This window comes from Crocodylus siamensis, chromosome 14 (genome assembly GCF_052110815.1).
Source record: "Crocodylus siamensis isolate JL-2025a chromosome 14, ASM5211081v1, whole genome shotgun sequence".
NCBI classification, from domain to species: domain Eukaryota; kingdom Metazoa; phylum Chordata; order Crocodylia; family Crocodylidae; genus Crocodylus; species Crocodylus siamensis.
This window is the reverse complement of record NC_143408.1, coordinates 15,478,946-15,497,582: the sequence shown is the minus strand read 5'-3', so window position 1 is coordinate 15,497,582 and position 18,637 is coordinate 15,478,946. Positions and strand designations below refer to the sequence as shown.

Genomic DNA, 18,637 nt, shown 5'->3' with positions numbered 1-18,637 from the left:
GCCAACACAGATAAGTGAACAGGCTTTTAATACAGCTTCAACATATAGTCAGAATAGAAAATACATAGTGTGAAACAGAGGTCTTTGCAGTTGCTCAGGAGGAACCAGCTGGGCCTCAACTCATCCTGCTATCAGGTGGATGCTCAGGTGCTGCACCCTGTGTAAAGTCAAAGTAGGAAATTGGCTGAGTAGAAGTTAGCTGGAAGCCTCCATCTTAATGAGCATAGTCCAACCCATAAATGCTGACCTCATGAAGGAACACCTTGAGAAGCTGGATACCTTCAAGTCAGCTGGCCCTGACAATCTGCACCCCAGGGTACTCAAGGAGCTGGCGAGCATCATAGCCCAGCCCCTGGCACGGATCTTTGAAAACTCCTGGTGCTCTGGTGTAGTGCCCGAAGACTGGAAGAAGGCCAATGTGGTGCCGATCTTCAAGAAAGGGAGGAGAGTGGATCCGGCTAACTACAGGCCCATTAGCCTGACTTCTATCCTGGGGAAGATCTTAGAAAAGTTTATTAAGGAGGCCATCCTTGAGGGACTGGCCCAGGCTAACATTCTAAGGGACAGCCAGCACGGGTTTGTTGCGGGTAGGTCTTGTTTGACCAATCTCATTTCCTTCTATGACCAGGTGACCTATCACCTGGACAAGGGAGAAGAGATTGATGTCATGTATCTTGACTTCAAAAAAGCTTTTGGTCTGGTATCCCATGATCACCTCTTGGCCAAACTGGCCAGTTGTGGCCTTGGCTCCACCACGATCCGCTGGCTGGGAAATTGGCTCCGTGGTCGGACCCAGAGGGTTGTGATTGATGGCAGTCACTCATCGTGGTGGCCCTGTGACCAGTGGGGTCCCTCAAGGCTCTGTCCTGGGACTCATCCTGTTCAACATCTTCATTAACAATGTGGACATTGGAGTCAGGAGTGGATTGGCCGAGTTCGCCGATGACACCAAACTTTGGGGCAAAGCATCCACGCCAGAAGATAGGCGGGTGATCCAGGCTGACCTGGACAAGCTCAGCAAATGGGCAGACGAGAACCTGATGGTGTTTAACACCGAAAAATGCAAGGTTCTCCACCTTGGGAAGAAAAACCTGCAGCTTCCTTATAGGCTCGGCAGTGCTACGTTGGATAGCACTACAGAAGAAAGAGACTTGGGGGTCATCATTGACCACAAGATGAACATGAGCCTCCAATGCGATGCTGCGGCTAGTAAAGCGACCAAAACGCTGGCGTGCATCCATAGATGCTTCTCGAGCAAATCCCAGGACGTCATTCTCCCCTTGTACTCGGCCTTGGTGAGGCCGCAGCTGGAGTACTGCGTCCAGTTTTGGGCTCCACAATTCAAAAAGGATGTGGAGAAGCTTGAGAGAGTCCAGAGGAGAGCCACGCACATGATCAGAGGTCAGGAAAACACACCTTACAACGACAGGCTGAGCCATGGGGCTCTTTAGCCTGGAAAAGCGTAGGCTCAGGGGTGATCTGATGGCCACCTATAAGTTTATCAGGGGTGACCACCAGGATCTGGGGGAACGGTTGTTCACCAGAGCGCCCCAAGGGATGACGAGGTCGAATGGTCACAAACTCCTGCAAGACCGTTTCAGGCTGGACATAAGGAAGAATTTCTTTACTGTCCGAGCCCCCAAGGTCTGGAACAGTCTGCCAGCGGAGGTGGTTCAAGCACCTGCATTGAACACCTTCAAGAGTAGATTGGATGCTTATCTTGCTGGGATCCTATGACCCCAGCTGACTTCCTGCCCTTTGGGCAGGGGGCTGGACTCGATGATCTCCCGAGGTCCCTTCCAGCTCTAATGTCTATGAAATTTCTAGGGTATTAGCTCTGACAGAAGCAACACCCTGGAAGCAAAGTAGGTATAAGTAATTGGTGTGGCTCTTGCAGAGATGGCTAGGAAGGCCGCCTGCAGTTGAACACTTCAAAGCACCTGTGATGAACAACTAGATGCTTTTGTGTGGCCGCAGTTTCAGGGAAAGCCATTTTGTATTCAAACCCTCTCAAGTTGGGCAGCTCAGAGAAATTTCTGAAGGGTTCTGGGCTGGTCTTCATTCACATTACCAATGCTGGGTTTTGCAAACCTGCTGTTAAAGCTGTCACTACTTGTTCTTTATGTGCAGGAGCAGCAGTTACCTTTAGCACCAGGGGCAGGAAGAAGCACTCAACTCTAGAATACCCCCTCTAACCAGGGACTCCCAACATACCCCTCTGGAACAGCAGTCTCACGCTCGCTTCTAGTTTACTAAGTGTCATACCTTAGATTTCCATGTGGGCTACAACAGTTATTGAGTTGTCCCTCTTTTGGCACACCTGGAGAACAGAGCAAATGATGCCACATGGGATGGACATAACTACTAGAAACTGCAGAACAGAACAAGTCTCAGAAGTAATTTTCTGCTCATAGGGATGTGAAGGCGATAGGCAAGCACAATCTTGTGTCTCGCTTGCAGGCAGAGGGCAGCTTGCTGTCAGCAATGAGCACAGACACCACCACCAGCTGCAGCTCACACCTCTGGCATAGGCTGAGCTGCCAAGGAAATTATTAGGATGCACCTTTTGCTGCTCTGCCAGGTAAGTGAAGCCTGAGATACTTTCAGCCAATTTGGCTGCCTAACCAAAAATCTTCTGCTGCTGCAGCCACTCTGCACTTTTAGCCCCCATCTCCACTGACACTAGGGCTTGTTTGTAGTCAGAACCTGATGTCTGGTGGGGCATTGCAATTAAACAGGACAAACTGAGCTAGGCCCCTCCAGTCTGTAGTTCCTAGCAAGGATAACTCTTGTGGCTGGAAGGCTATGACACAGTAGTAGAAGAAGAGTAGATGAGTTTATCTGTCAACACTTTCAAACAAAGGATATGTTTCCTTCTGCTCTCCAGTCATAGTATATTTCTCTAATTCCTCAGTCAAATATTTCTCTAATTATTTAACCATTTCTCTTTTCTCCTGCTAAAGATTAGGCTAGGGCCTTCTTTCCTGATCCTTCAGCTGCTGGCTCTTATTCTTTCCTGCTGTGGTTTTGAATGCACAGAGCAGGCAGTCCCAGAAAGAAAACCAACTACCTATTTCCTAGCTACCTGCTTTGGGAGACATCTCCATGATAAAACCAAACCAACTTGTCAACAATGCACTTTCTCCTTTGAATTAATTGGTCTGAGATTTGTATCGGCATCACAGGTCTCAGAACTTTGTACTACATTAATATTAAAAGGACCCTATGTGCCTTGTATAACCAGGAAACTTAAGCCATCATATTTCAAGTTGTGAAATGTTTAACACCTTATGTCACCCCAAGATTTTTACTGGGTTGTACTGCTTCTGTCTCTTAGAAGGCTCAAAGCACTGATACATTTTTAATGCCACTGACCTTCCATTCTCTTGAGGAAATTCTGAGCTTCAGGGCAACTTATATTCCCTTCTGCCTTGGCCTTTTCTTGGAAAAAAACTATATCTGTTGCTCCCCCAAAACTTTTCTGTTGTTTCCTTCCCACTGGAGATAATGTGACAGGCACTGATACCTGGTGGGTTGCTGTCTCCCAGGAAATTAAGAGTGCATAAATGGTTCCCCCTTCCCTGGCACAGACCTGTAAAAAGGTCTGAGAACTCAAAGTTCATACAAAGCAGCAGTTTGTGCCTGAATGAGAATATGAAATGCACATATAAAAATGGGAAGTGTCAAAAGAAAATTCAGTACTGGCAAACACAGTGATTTTAATATAAAAACACAAGAAATAGAACATATATAATGAAGAGAGAGGTGAACTATATGAAATGAAGATTTAAACGGATAAGTATCAAAAGCTGTCATAACCCACACTGTTATTGTTTATTTTTAAATTCTTGTTTGCTGAAATTTTGGCTCTTGATTCTAAGAACTCCCATAAAATGCAAGTATTGCAGATTAATAAAACCAAATTATTTTCGAGCAAAAATAAATTTGAGTACTAGGAATAGTTGTTCAGAAGCTTTGAAAATCTTGATAATTTATGTAGTGGATTTGTGAAAGCAAGAAAACCACAAAGCTAGCATTAGCAGATGCTAAGGATATGTCAGTGTTAGAGAGGAAATGAAACAATTTGACCATGGTCTTTTAGGAGGAGATATGGTTTCTCACTGCATTTCAGAATGCGTCAAAACTTGGGTTTCACAGTAAGATGTTGCCACCACTTTGTTCTTTACTGATACAAGCCAAAAGATGTGGGAACTTTGCTAACATTTTAATATACTGACTTTCATCGTGTTTGTCTAGTACAGTGAGGATTTCTTCTTTCATGAAACACTTGCTTTATAACTACATAGTCTTGCAGGTCTGAAGCAGTACTTAAGCAAGTAAGTTAGAAAGACAGAATTCTAGCTTGCAGAATTATAATTTAAATTATAAGGTCCTGTGAAAAAATCACCTTAGAATTATAGAATCATACAGAAGCAGGGCTGGACGTGACTTCCAGAGTTCATCTAGTCCAACCCCCTGCCTGAGGCAGGGTCATGGATATTCTAACCATCGTATGCAAATCATAACCTAAACACATAAGACTACCACGAACCCTGACACAACACAGACTCTGGCCTGGCCTGCCACAGGTAAAGCAGGGGAACCATGGCAGCCAATGTCCTGCTTCTATGAAATATTGTCAATATGTGCTCAAGAGATCCTGGGCACAGGGCCATGCCCCCTGCTACAGAGGAAGGCAAAACCCCCCACAGTCCAGACCAATTTGACTGAGGGGGGGTAACATTCTTTCCTGAACCCAAATATGGCAATCAATCTGACCCCGAGTGGAGGGGCAAGACCCTCCAGCTAGGAACCTCTAACTTTGCTCCCGGGAGGAGCATTGGTACACCCCAGTCAAAGTCCCCAGCCTTGGCTGTAGCCAACACCCAGTACCACTAAGAAGGCTTAAAAGCACCCTGACTAACCTACCAGAAAAGGTAGGGGGTAGTGGGGCAGCCAGCAAGGCCCACAAGAATAGGAAATACCCATGATAAAACATAGGCATAGCTATGCTTCGGGTGCTGATTCAATTCAGAGGAGATTCGGCCTGATTTGGCGGCTGAATCTCCAAATCTGAATCAAACCAGGGAACCAGTTAAAAGGTCTGGATCGATTTGAAGCTCTCTGAATTGATTCGGAAAAGATTCAGAGAGCTTTGGCAATTCAGGCAGTTCCCACCCCTACAGCAGGGGGCTGAAGGAGGGGGGAGGGGACCACGGGGGACCCCTGCCTCCTGCTTCAGCCCCTTTGAGTGCCCCCCAACCCCTGCCCGCTCCCCCAGTGCGCCCCCCCATGGCTGCCCTGCCCACCCCAGCTTCTGGCCCTTCAAAAACCCCAGAAAACCAAAGCCTGCACCCACGGGCTGCTGCAGCAGCGCTGGGGCTTTGGGGAGGGCTCATGAAAGAGCCCCCCCCCATGCAGCACAGGGCAGTGGGGATCACCCCTGCCCTGCACCAAGCAGGAACTGGGGAATCTGCGGTTTTTGCTGGGTTTTTTTAAAGGGCCAGAGCTGGGGTGGGCGGTGTCAGGGGGCCTGTGGCAGAGCCCTCCTATGTGGTGGGGGGCAGCAGGGATTGCCCCCCTGCCTGGAAGGAGCTGGTGAGTGGGGGCTTTTTTTTCCAAAGGTCCAGGAGGTGGGGCAGGCAGGGGATGGGGCCTGTGCGATTCGGAGACTCGGCTGATTCGGCACAAGCCAAATCTTCTAATCAGATTCAGCCGAATCAATTTGGGACAGTGATTCAAATCACCAAATCAAATCACTGTCCCCCAAATTGTCCGTATCTGAAGCAAATACTAGCAGCTTCACACAGGCCAAATGCTTAGATCATCCCCAACCAGTGGCTGTCCAAGCTCTTTTTCAACACCTCCACTGATGGGAGCGTCCACAACTTCCCTAGGCATCTATTCCGTTGCCTCGCTGTTCTAACGCAAGCTGTTTTTCCGGATATCCAATCTAAACTTATTTTGCTGCAGCTTCCAGCCATTGGTCTGCATCCTCCTCTCTGCAGCATGAGAGAAAGGTGCCTTCCCTCTTTATGGCAGCCCTTCAGGCATTTGAAGACTGCTATCATATCCCCTATCACGTACCTTTCTGGCAAGCTGAACATGCCAAACTCCTTCAGGCTCTCCTCATATAACTTGCCGTCCAAGCCCTTGATCGTCATCTGTTTCCTGCCTCTCAACTCTAACTTCTCCACATCCTTTTAAAAATATGTAACCCCAAACTGCACACAGGACTCCAGATGAGGCTTAATCAGTGCTGAGCAGGGTCACTATCACCTCTCATGTCTTGCACCAAATACTTTTATTGATGAATTCCAAAACCATGTTTGTCTTTTGTGCGGCAGTATCACACTGCATCACACTCATAGTAAGTCTGGTCTACCAAGACTCAAGTCCTTTTCCATAGTGCTGTCACCCATTTGTATTACTGATTATTCTTTCCGAAGTGTAGCACCTTGCACTTGTCCACAAAAAACTTCATCCCGTTATCCACTCTGTCGAGATCCTTCTGAATTGTTTTCAAGGTTTAAAAACAATTCAGAACCTTCCTAGAGGGTGTTTTTAAGCTTCCTGCTCTGTCAAGATCCTTTTGAATTGCACTTGCATCCTCCACCATGTTTGCAATCCTTCCCAGTTTCTTGTAGTCTGTAAACCTGCTCAAGAAGCTGTGTCAGCATCCAAATCATTATTAAACGTGTTAGGGTTTATAAGTAGTAATTTTACCTGTGATACTACTTTTTCCATTAAGACCGCTGGAGACAAGGTCCCTGTGGCATGAGCCAAGCCCTGTTGCTCCCTAGATGTCCTCAGTGACTGCTGGCATAGGTGATGTGAGGGGTGGGATGGGAGGCAGCTGGCTCCTGCCAGGCTCTGAGTGCCCATGGAGCCAACACCTCCAGAACCGAACCAGGCGCAGGACCTTTGAATTAGGGACAGGGCAGATGGAGCTCTGAGAACAGCTCCAGGGACCTGATGCAGCAGTTCGGGCTGTAGTTGGAGCTGGTGCCACTCCACAGTCTGCCTGACTGGAAGAGTCCAGGGGGTACTGGGCTGCCTTTGCACCCCTCAGGCTAGAGCCCATCCTGGGGGAAACTGAGGTATGTGGGCATGGGGCCTGCACAGGGAGTCAGTGGCAGGGCTGGGGCAAGACATGGCTCTCCAGTTTCCTGGCTGGGGCAGCATCGTGGTCTGCCTGTGCCAGGACAAGGGTTCCTCGGGTAGGCTGACACAGAGGCCTGTCACTGGCCTTGCTGTGGCTATGCGTGGCAGCTGCGGCTGTCCCCTCACACCCTCCATCCACCTCTGTCCACCTCCAGAGCATGGACATTGCCTAGCCTGTTGCCCCTGGCCTTGGCTGTGGCCCTGGCAGGCACCGACTGGGCTGCAGGGTGTTTCAGGGCCTGGGGTCTGCCCGTGGCTCTGAGGGGCTAATGGGCGGGGGGTCCAGGGCTAGTCGGTGGCAGCTGGGCTGGGGTGTGCTCTTCTCCCTCCAGCTGCCCTGAGGGGAGGCTGAGCCTGGGCCCCGATAGGCATTTCCCCCTCTCCAGGCCTAGTTTCAGAACCAATGGGCCAAGTGGCAGAAGGAGCAGCACCAGCAGGTCCAGCTGGGCAAGGCCTGCCTGGGGCTCTACACTGGTTGTACTATGGCTGGGGTTGCAGGTCTGGAGTGAGGGCCACCAAGACAGGCTGTGGGGGGCTGCCATTAACTCTTTCACTGCTGGTAAGAAAGGGCATGGAGATGGGAAATGACACGTTGGGAGGCCATGAGGGCTCTGGTGACCTCCTGTGTAGCCTTTGAGGGGACCTATCTGAGAGCATTAGACAGGCAGGCCTGGGGCATAAATGAATTTGAGGTACCTGGGTGTTAATAAGGAGCACTGGAAACCTCCTGCCTGCTGTGCTAGGGCAGTGGCAGAGTTAGTGTGGGAAGTGCGCTGGGGTCTCACAGGAGCAGAGCAGTGGGCTGTGCAAGGGACCTGGCTATCGAGGGCAAGGGCCATGCTGCTGAGGCTTCTGGGGCAGCCTAGTGGCCCAGCTGAGTGCACTGAGAACCTCTGAGTCCATCTGGGGTGTAAGGCAGCTGGGATCCAAGACCAGGGAGTGTACAGGCCTGAAGAGATGACTTCAGCTTCAGAGTGGGCCATATACTAAATAAGAGCCAACTGTGTGCTCCTGTTGCAACCAAAGCACCAATAGGCTGGGTTGTATTAACAGGACTGTTGGTTGCAAATCAAGATTCTCCTGCTCCATTTGGCACTGGCGAGGCCTCACCCAAAGCATGATGTCCACTAGGGGTGGATTCAAATTTGGCCCGAATGGGACAGTGGTTTGATTTGTTGATTTGGATCGCTGTCCCTAATTTGATTTGTCCAAATCTGAAGATTCAATGCTGATTTGAACATAGACACAGCTTTAAAAGTTTTTCCTACATACCTGGAGGTACCAGCATAGCTCATGAATGCCACGATGCTGGGGTGGACAGGGCATCCCACAGGAGTGTGGGGAGGCCCCCCATGTGCCCAGTGGCAAACCCAGAAGTGGATCAGAAGTACTTCTGGTCCACTTCCAGGTTTGCTGGGGAGTGAGTGGCATCCCTCGTGCCCCCCACAGCTTGGCGGTCAGCCACAGGGGGACCCTGGGTGTCCCCCCCCCAAACCCAGGAGGCACCAATTGCCAAGCTGGTGGGGCACAGGGGACCCTTCCCCCACCCCCGCACGCTTCCCGGCAGACCTAGAAGTGGACTGGAAGTGCTTTTGGTCTACTTCCGGGTTTGCTGCCAAACGCACTGGGGAGTTCCCCATGCTTCTGTGAGACACTCCATGTGCCCCAGCACTGCAGTATTCATGAGCTACCTAGAGGTATTTAGAAAAAACATTGAAAGCTGTGCCTATGTCAGAATCTCCAAATCTTTCCGAATCTCTCCAAATCGATTTGGAGGGTTCTGATTTGATTTGGACAGATTAAATGTTCCTCTGATTCGATTTGGATTTGGAGATTCAGCCACCGAATGAGGCTGAATCTCTGCCGAATCACATCAAGGACTGAAGCTTTGGAAGTTCTCCAGGGCCTTGCGTTTAGCTATAATCCTTTAGCTCATTTGTAGTAGTTTTAGTAGGCTTTTAGCTGCGTTCACTTCAAGTTAGGTCATGTTAGCGTAAGTGAGGCTATGGGAAGTAGAATAAAAGAACTGAATCTTAGATGCGAGAAGCTTCTTGAAAAGGTTAACCAGTCTTAGGACATCAAGTCTGGGTGATGGGTTCAGATCAGTGCATTCCAGCTGACCAACAGTGACAAAAGTGTCTCCTTTATGACTGCATTTGGCAATGCTTCTATCAAGTAATGTTGTAAGCCCTTGTTTGAGGTGGGGATAAGGGGATTTACTGCTCTGAGGTGGGTGCCTCTGGCATCCTCTACCTGTCTGCCGACATAATGAAAATACAACAGTTCCTACAACTTAGTCTCCAAATTTGGATAAGATCTCCCTAACAGGCTAGTTTCTGTGAGCAATTCTTAGGATTTTGAGATGTAGAGATTCAAAATTGTACGCCTTTATAACTGCTTGGATAGTAAAAGTAGATTGGGATATGTACTGCGTTACTCTTGTTACTCTTTATTTGCTGGTAATATTCATAATTGGAAAGTTCTAATTAAGCTGGCTTTTGCATTCATTGAAGCACTTGTTTTGCATGAGACTAGGGGCTGTCAAAAGAAATCTTTAGACACCTAAATCTACTCCAGGGGTCAACCCCAGGGACGGGGGATGGACAGTTGGGAGAGCCTCTGGGGGCTGCTTCGGTCTCATCTTCATCCATGTCTTCATCCTCTTCTTCCTCGTCCTCACTGCTGGAGTCAAAGTCAGGATCGCGTTCCAGATTTTTACCAATGAGCAGCATCAGGCCAAGCAGGAGTCCACAGCCCCAGGCCTCCCACCCTGCAGGCTCTGGCTCAGGTGCTTTTGGGAATCCCACTGCCTCCTCCCCCTGGCTTGGGCTCTGCACCTCCACATGGACCATCTGATCCAACTCGAGCTGCAGCTGTGTCATTTCCAGGTTCAGATGCTGCTCCCGCTGCTGCATCCGCTCCCATGTGGCCAGGTCTAACCTGTCACTGACCATCAGGGGGTGGTGGACGATGGCCAACACTGCCAGGAAGAAGAGGCTGCCCAGAGCCATGGCCTAGAAGAGGTGGAAAGGAAAGTACTCAGCCAGCCTTGCTGGCAGCCTTGCTGCCGACTCCTGGGCTGAGTGAAGGCCAGTGTCCAACAGCTGCTGAGATCCAAGCTCCTGTTGTAGCCTCGGGTCTGGCTGGACCCACAGGTGCTGGTTGTCTGCCCCTTGTGCAGCTGCCCACTCTCTGTGAGGTCACGTCCTTTTAAAGGCACAGGACATGCATGCTCTCTAAACCGCAGACCACAGCCTCTCACTGTGCTGCGGTCTGCTCTGAATCTCCCACCTGGATCTTTGGGCAGTGCAAGGAAAAGGGAAGCCAAAGGCTGTTCCCATTACTCTGGCATCTGTGTGTCTGTCCCTGGCCCTGCTGGACAGTTTTCAGCCAGGTGCAAGTGTTTCCAATAGCACCTGGGTCAGTGCAGGATGATAGGAGGGGTGGGTCTTTCGGGTGGATACAAACTTGGGGAACACGGAAGCAGTCTTAGTGTTTCAACTGTTTTCATTACTTCTTTAATCCTTTCTGATCCTAGGAAGTCAGTTTGTATATTTACTTTACCTTGCTAAACACAGCAAGTTCCTTGCACATGTGCTATGCCTACCTAAAATTATAGGTGCTCTGAATGCAATTAAATACCTCCAAGGAAGGGGACAGCACCTCCCTTGGAAGCTTATTCCCTATTTTGGCAACCCTCACTGTAAAGAATTTTTTCCTGATGTCCAATCTGAATTTACTCTCTTCCAGTTTGTGGCCATTATTTTTAGTTCGCCTGACAGGCACCCTGGTAAAGGTTGTATCCCCTATTTCTCGCTGCCCTACCCTGATGAGCTTGTAGGCGGCCACAAGATCACCTCTCAGCCTCCTCTTGCAGAGGCTGAAGAGGTTTAGGTCTCCTAATCAGTCCACATAGGGTTTTTTCTGGAGGCCTTTAACCAAATGAGTGGCCCTCCTCTGAGCCCTCCCCAGGCCATCCACATCCCTCCTGAAGTGCGGTGCCCAAAACTGAACGCAGTACTCCAGCTGCGACCTGACCAATGCTGCATAGAAGGGAAGTATCACCTCCCTAGACCTGTTTGTGATGCAACTACTTATGCAAGAAAGGCAATGATGCACCTACTTATGTTGTTTTGTTGCATTAAAAATCATGGCCATGCTTTGCAGGATGAATTTTGAATTTGGCAGGGTGCTGGCCTTTCTGGCAAGGATGTGACTTTTGTCCTCCCCAAGAAAATCTTCCCAAATTTAGCTAAATTTGTGTTTAAATTTAGCCAATTTGTTTTTGAGAAGCACAAGTTTCAAATGCCTAATACAGATTTCTAGGTAGGAACTATGGAAGACTTTTCTGGTAATTTCAAGAGTCATTTCATTATGTGAACAAGATACAGCATTAGTTCTTGATATCAGCAAGCAAGAAATCAAATATGGCTCTGATCACTGAATATGTTCTGTATCCTTCTGTATAGCAACTACATCCTTCCCTATAGCACGGTACATGTATATAAATGCAAAAATTCTTTCACACTGAAAGTCCTTTCCTTCTGGGACTTCTTCAGCATTACTTAGCTTTCCCAGCTGCCAGCAAGGTTTCTATTCCTGCAGCAGAAGATGGGAGCTTCAGATAATTTCTCATTCAACAATGTGAAAAGCTCTGTCTTGAACTGCAATGCATTTGAGAATGTTTGACAGCAAGTGAAGGACTACAGGACTCATCTGCTTCTTAAACCCCACTAACCTTAGACAACAAAGGTTCCCTTAGGGGTGCAGTTGAATGATCCATCTTGGTTGCAATGAACAGGGAGAGTCAAAGCAGTTGCTGGAGAGGCAAGTATAAAAACAATTTGAAAATAAGGAGCCATAGTGAAAGAATCTCAACAGCCAGTTCTCTTGTTACTACAACACTACCATCTCCACTGTTGTTATCACAGAAAACCTGTGTCTAGGTCAATGAAGCTTACGTTTAATTTAAAAAGCCTTTGAAATGAGCTGATTTCTGATTTGGGCCCAGCTAGTGTCAGTCAGGGAGATCCTCAAATGAAGAACAATGGTAATTTCCCAGTTACTTCTGAGGTCCCAATAAACTCAAGGTATTTTGTTTCAGGAGAAAGGTAGGGGGTGTATCCTCACTGCATACAAGCTGGATGGGAAGTGCACAAGGACTAAGCTTCCAGTTCAATCAGAAAGGCTTTGGGGTGAAAAGTGTTGATGGGGACAGAGCAGAACTTCCTCCGTGCCTCCGCAGTAGGTTCTAAAGGGAGAGGGCAGATGGACACTGGCCAAGTGACCCTGTGCTATTTTCTAAAGAATATAGGCTGGCTTGTGTAGTGCTTTCCCCACCAGATTGTTACACATGAACCCCAGGCTTGTCGCCTGCCACCACAAACCCATCCCCCCCGCCACCCACCCAATGCGCCCCTCCCCTCCACCCTGCATCCCACACAGAGACCTCCCTGAGACCCCGTTATGAATCCATTATATAAGACAATGTTTTATAAGATGGACTTTATTCAGTGCTAAACTAATATGAAATGGAACATTAATGATAAAAAGGATCACTTCACACAACTACAGAGCACATTCCCCCCATGCAGGGGCACCTATGTGTGCCACCAGACAATTTCTGATCACAGCACCCCTCCCGCTATTTGTCTGTATCTCTAGCCTCCCCCCAGCACTCAACTGCTTCTCTGCTAGTGAAGGTCGTGGCTTGTGTCAATTCTCTTAACTGATCTCTCCAAGTGGGAGAAATATTTTTGGGGTACAGCCTTAAGAAAATGGTTGGGTGAGAGAGAGTGGCTGTTGGTGGTAATCCTTGAAGTGGCAGTCCTGTTAAAATAATTTAAGAATGACTCTCTGTTCTTTACAGATGTTCAAGAACTGATGAGAGCTTTCTTTTTGTCTGTGAACAGGCAGTCCTTCATCTTCAAGAGGAGCTGCTAATGCTCAATGTCAATGGAATTATTGAAAAAATAAATGAGAAGCTAAGGAAAGTATTCTTCATCTACTGACAGACATGCCTGAAAGCATGGCTATGTCCAGTGTAGAAATGACATCTGAATTGAAAGATGTGTTCAATGTGTTAAAGTGTAGTGAGCAAGCCAATTTGGAGGTTATGAAATGCACTAGTAATGACATGGTACAATGTTTTAAAGGAGTTAAATCAAAAGGTTGATCTCATTTTGAGGGGGGACGAAAGGTTTAGACAGGAGTTTGTAACAGTTTCACGAATGCCAATGTACTGGGAGCAGCATTGAGAGTAGTCCACCCAAAAAAGCTCTCCAATCTCTTGCACAGGAGAGCTGTGCCCTGTGTAGCTGCAAGAGGAGAGCCCCAAGGTGCTTCAGGTATGATGAGGAGAGGGGTGCTGATGTGACCCACAGAGGGTGTAGGAGGGGTGGGGGGTGCATCTCATGGGGGAGCAGGTTCCCATGACTAGAGTTTTCTATAACCCCCAAGGATTGGTGTGCTTCTCCCTCCCTCGTACTGCCAACCCAATATTCACCAAGCAGATTGCACTTCAATGTACTGGGGGCTGTGCGGGGGCTGTGAGACCCAGGTTAGGTTCACAATCTATATATCTCTCTTTTCTCTCTACCTACTTTAGGAATGTTTTCAAAATCTCTAATAGAAATAAAATATCGCAAAAGGACTTTGAAAAGTGTCCTGTATTTTTACTTGCCATATAAGAGGCTAGGTGAAAATCTTTTGTCATGCTGGGTGGAGGTGATACAGAGAGGCATCTGATAATATGAATCCCAAAGCTGGTGACAGCCAGCTTGGGGCCAGTATGACCAAGGCTAGGGGCACTTATCAAGTAGATCACCAGCCATTAGGACTTTACCAAGGCATTAGGGGAAATACCCTACTGTGGTATGCAGCAGGTAGCACAGCAGGGGTAGGTGGGGGATAGCAGCACTATTGGAGAGAACATGGGGGCGGGGCCCCCCAACTCTGGGCAGGAGAAAACAGGAGGGGAAAAGTTTGGGGTCCAGGTGGAAAGATGCTTAATCTAATATAAGCAATAAAATAATCAGTAAAAAATTGCAAGATTAGCACCTGGCATCTGGTTGAATCAGTGCAGGAGAAATTAGATGAACTTCCATGGATTTTCATGGATTTACAAGTGAACCCAAGCGGCACCTGGTGGTGCAATAGTTGCAAAGCAGGGAAAATCACATTTTGGGGCATAAGTCAGATCCACATTACAAATTTAAAACAATAAACATAACCCTCATAGAAGAAATTTAGAAGCTAAAAATAAAACATGTCAGAGGTGTTTTGTTTTAAATTACCATGAAGAAAAAAGCTAAAATGATAAAATCAACTGATAACATGGATACACACATGCGATTTAGGTAGCTTAATGGTGATTTTTGTCACATGATCACAGGAAAAGTGTAAGGTGGCAACAGGAGAGTTGTAATGTGGACAAGCGCCCCATCATGTTAACTCTAGCCTAATTTTCCAATCCATTGAGATCCTTCTGAATTGTGCAACCCTTCCCAGTTTCCTGTTGTCTGCAAACTTACTCAAGAAGTTTTCTGTGCCAGCAACCAAATCATTAATAAACATGCTGAACAGCACCAGGCCTAGGACAGACCTCCTGCTATTCTGCCAGAGACCCATTTATAATTACCCTCTGTTTGTGGCCCTAAAGCCAGTTATTTATCCACCTTGTAGTAGTTTTACTTACCCCACATTTCTCCAATTTGTTTATGTGTGGGACCTTGTCAAATGCCCTGCTGAAGTCCAGATACACTGTATCCACAGCATTCCCTTTATCCATCCACGTTGTTACTTTGTCAAAGAAGGACAGCAAGTTTGTTTGACACTATTTGTTTTTCTTAAGTCCACCCTGGCTGCTTGTGAGCAGCCTTTCCTCCTCCAGAGGCTTGCAAATGGCCTTCCTTAGGACATACTCCAATAACTTCCCAGGTACTGAGATGCAGCTAATTGGTCTGTAGTTCCCCAGGTCCCCTATTTTGCCTTTTTTAAAGAGGAGCACTATGTTGGTCCTTTTCTAGTCCTCTGGTAACTGGCCTGTCTCCCGCCACTTCACGAAGATCATTGTCAGGGGCTCCGAGATCTCCTCTGCCAGTTCTTTCAGGACCCTGGGATGAAGCTCACCTAGCTCTTCTGGCTTGAATTCATTCAGGCCCAACAAAAGCTCTGACTCCCTTTTGTTATCTCCTCCCTCATCTTGTCCCTTCCTTAACCAGAAAATCCTTATTAGGTGTCTGGCTGCAGCATAGGTGACGTGTGCCTTCTGAAGCTGGGAGCCCGGAAATGCCGGTGGCACTTCTCGGGGGGGGACACGACACATGGGACACACCAGTGCTCCACATGTCTCCCCCTCCCCATCCATTGCGTAAGCCGAGAGCGCTCACCCTCGGGGGGCACCAGCACTCTCAGAGGGGTGCACATGCACCCATGTGCACCCCCTATGTGTTGCCACTGGGCTGCAGCTTTTTTTTTTTTTTTTGTGAAGACTGAGGCAAAGTAGCTGTTGACTGTGTAACTGTCTTATAGTTTTTAGCAAAGACTTTATATTATTTTCTCTTTTTTTTGTGTAACTGCCGCGCGGCACTCTCACATTTATGTAACCTTGAAGTAGACTGTTAATCAAAATGAACGCTTTGTACTTCTCTCCACTGGCATTAAGCTACACATGCACATTCTGTAAATTTCATTTCTTATCTAAAAGTGTCATTTCTGCAGAAATGAAACTTATGTAGAAAATCTGCCTAGCAATAATTATGTAAAAGAAAATTATCCTATCTGTATACTATAGTTAGTGTCATAGAGGCAGTCCAACAAACATTTATAAAAGAGGCAAAAAAACAGGAAGCAGCAGAGACGACAACTGGAAAACTCTGTGGGCCTGATCACCCCGCAGACCGGTTCTCAGCCTCCCCGCCTGGGCGTATCCCAGCGAAGATAAAGGCCTCAGAAATCCGACAACTGACAACGATTCACTGTGTTACAGTATTGCTTTGTGTTTCCCAATTATGAGCCGTTGACCAGTTCTGGGACTTAAGGAGCCGGCAGCCGCACCTAGCTTTGGACTTGTTCCACTGTTGGAACGCAAGGGCTGGCTCTGGAACCTCGTGAGCCAACGGACACCCTATAGACTATCCCATTCATGAGCTGTTGACCAGTTCTGGGACTACGGAGTCGGCAGCTGCTGGCTCTGGAACCCCGTGAACCAACAGACCCCTTTAGTATCCGGCATACTGTAACTGAAGAAACATCGGAGACTCCGCTTCTCGACTGCCTCTCATCGTAGCTTAGACAGCATATCTACGCTCGCTATACTTGTATTTACTGCAACTTCGTTCCAACCGGCCTCCCCTCTTACTTGTAAGAGGGTGAGGCCAGGTGAGTGAATAAATCTTTTTATTTTACTCTATATCTACTCCGTAATAACTTTTATGACTAACATTCCATATCAATGAGCCGTTAACCAGTTCTGGGACTTAAGGAGCCGGCAGCCGCACCTAGCTTTGGACTAGCTCCACTGTTGGAACGCAAGGGCTGGCTCTGGAACCTCGTGAACCAACGGACACCCTATAGATTAAGAGACACTAACTACTTACTCTAAGTCGTCTACTTGTGCCAACTCGGCGAACCTCGAGGGTGGCTAAGAGCTACCTCAATCCCGCCCCACAAGCCGCGCACTCGCACAACTCCGCAAAGCCCGCGGCTCCCCTAAGCGGTGCCGGAGCCGCTAGCCCGGCATTTCGCCACATGGCGTCACGAACAGGATCCCAAGTAGACGATCAGGCCATGCTAGTCTGCATGTGTCCCTGGCGGCTGGGACACCGTTCACCCCCATTAACCTCTGATGATCTTTGGAATCATCTTGCCTATCATGCGGCAGGCGATAGCGACCCTAAGACTCAAATCTCTGGTCGCATTTGGGTGAACGAACCAGGAAGTAGAATCTGGACATGCTCACTAGCTGCTGCTGCTCTGGGGTGTGTAATGGCCGCCCCCAAAGTTATATTTTCCCCAACAAACGCAGGGGGAAACGGAGCCCTTGCAGGTATTCTCCCTTCTAAAGGAGATGCGTCACCGGCCAGTGAAGAACAAGCCTCTATTCTAGGGCTCCTTCATAATGTCATAGGAAAGCACCCCCCCGGCCAAATTAACCCCCAGCGAATACCTGAAACTGGGAAGGCCTATGATAGTCTAGTCCGCCGCCGCCGCGAACTAGAAGCCGAGAGGGGAGCCAAGAAAAGACTCTTTAACAAAACAGAAATAATTCCCAGTAGAGTGACAGAAGTTTTGTTGCGACACTTCATAAATGCTGTAGGAGCTATAGGAGACTTAGAGTCGCAGCTCCACACTGCATGCCGCAATGCCACAGAACTAGCAGCCGCAAAGGCATCAAGCGTGCTGACCAACCCAGAAGAGAGCCCTGAGTGCTTAAAGGAAGCGAAGTTACTTCCATGCCTTCCCCCAACTACTCCAACTGCTCCAGAATATACACTAAGGAACCACCTCCGTATTCAGAGCCTAACCCTCCAGTTAACACCGCCGCAAAGCTCCTCTACCCCCCAGTCGTTGCTATTGTTCCGCCAGCAGTTGCCGCCGTTCCGCCAACTGTCATCCCGCCAGCCGCCGCCGCCGCTCCGCCGGCCCGCCAGCCGCAGTCATCACTCCGCCAGCCGCCGTCCCGCCGCCAGTCGCCGCTCCGCCAGCCGCCGTCCTGCCGCCAGTCGCCGTTGCCGCTCCGCCAGCCGCCGCCGTCGCACCGCCAGCCGCCGCCGTCGCACCGCCAGCCGCCGCCGCACCACTAGCCGCTGTCGTTACTACAGAACTTAACCCTTCTGCTACTACTACCACGCTAATATCGTCAATTTATCCACCATTGCCATCGACAACTCCGCCATTAGCCGTCTTACCAGTTGCCACCCGAAAAACTACTTTACCAGCTGTTACTCGAAGAGCTGCCTTGCCTGTTACTACCCGGACTCGAAAAGTTATTACTGAAGAAGATGAAGAGGAGGATGACACACTTCCATTTTCTAGAGATGAAGGGGAGCAAGAGGAGGGCGAAAGGGGAGAAGGAGAAGAAAGTATAAAAGAAGAAAACGAGGGTGAGAGCAACCAACGACATACAGAAAATAACAAAACTAAGGGAAAGCGCAACCCCATGAAAACAGAACGTACAACCATCGTCTTCAGAACGCGCGACCGAAGCGAGTTACGAGAACTCTATTTGGATACACGAATTGGCCCAGATGAAACCCCCGCCATCTGGTTAGGCCGTCTCGTAGTCGTACATGCTATGGAGACACTGGACAAGACAGAAGCGCGATTTTTAATGCAACAATCCCAGTGGAGTGGAGGAATCTGCGTGAATACCGAAATTCTAGATGTAGAAGACTTACCAGTGTTATCGCCGGCTGCCCTAGCTGTCAGGGCACTTCTCAACTGTCCCTATAGAATCCATGACGGACTCTCT

General features: G+C 48.5%; 1 long non-coding RNA gene across 1 annotated transcript; it reads left to right on the top strand.

Annotated features, from left to right (window-relative positions):
• The first annotated feature begins 1,036 nt into the window (after window positions 1-1,036).
• Window positions 1,037-16,576, top strand: LOC149853398 (uncharacterized). The gene is made up of 2 exons (XR_016439145.1): window positions 1,037-2,581; window positions 13,034-16,576. It is a non-coding gene; the product is annotated as an uncharacterized LOC149853398 (long non-coding RNA).
• The last annotated feature ends 2,061 nt before the right edge of the window (window positions 16,577-18,637 follow it).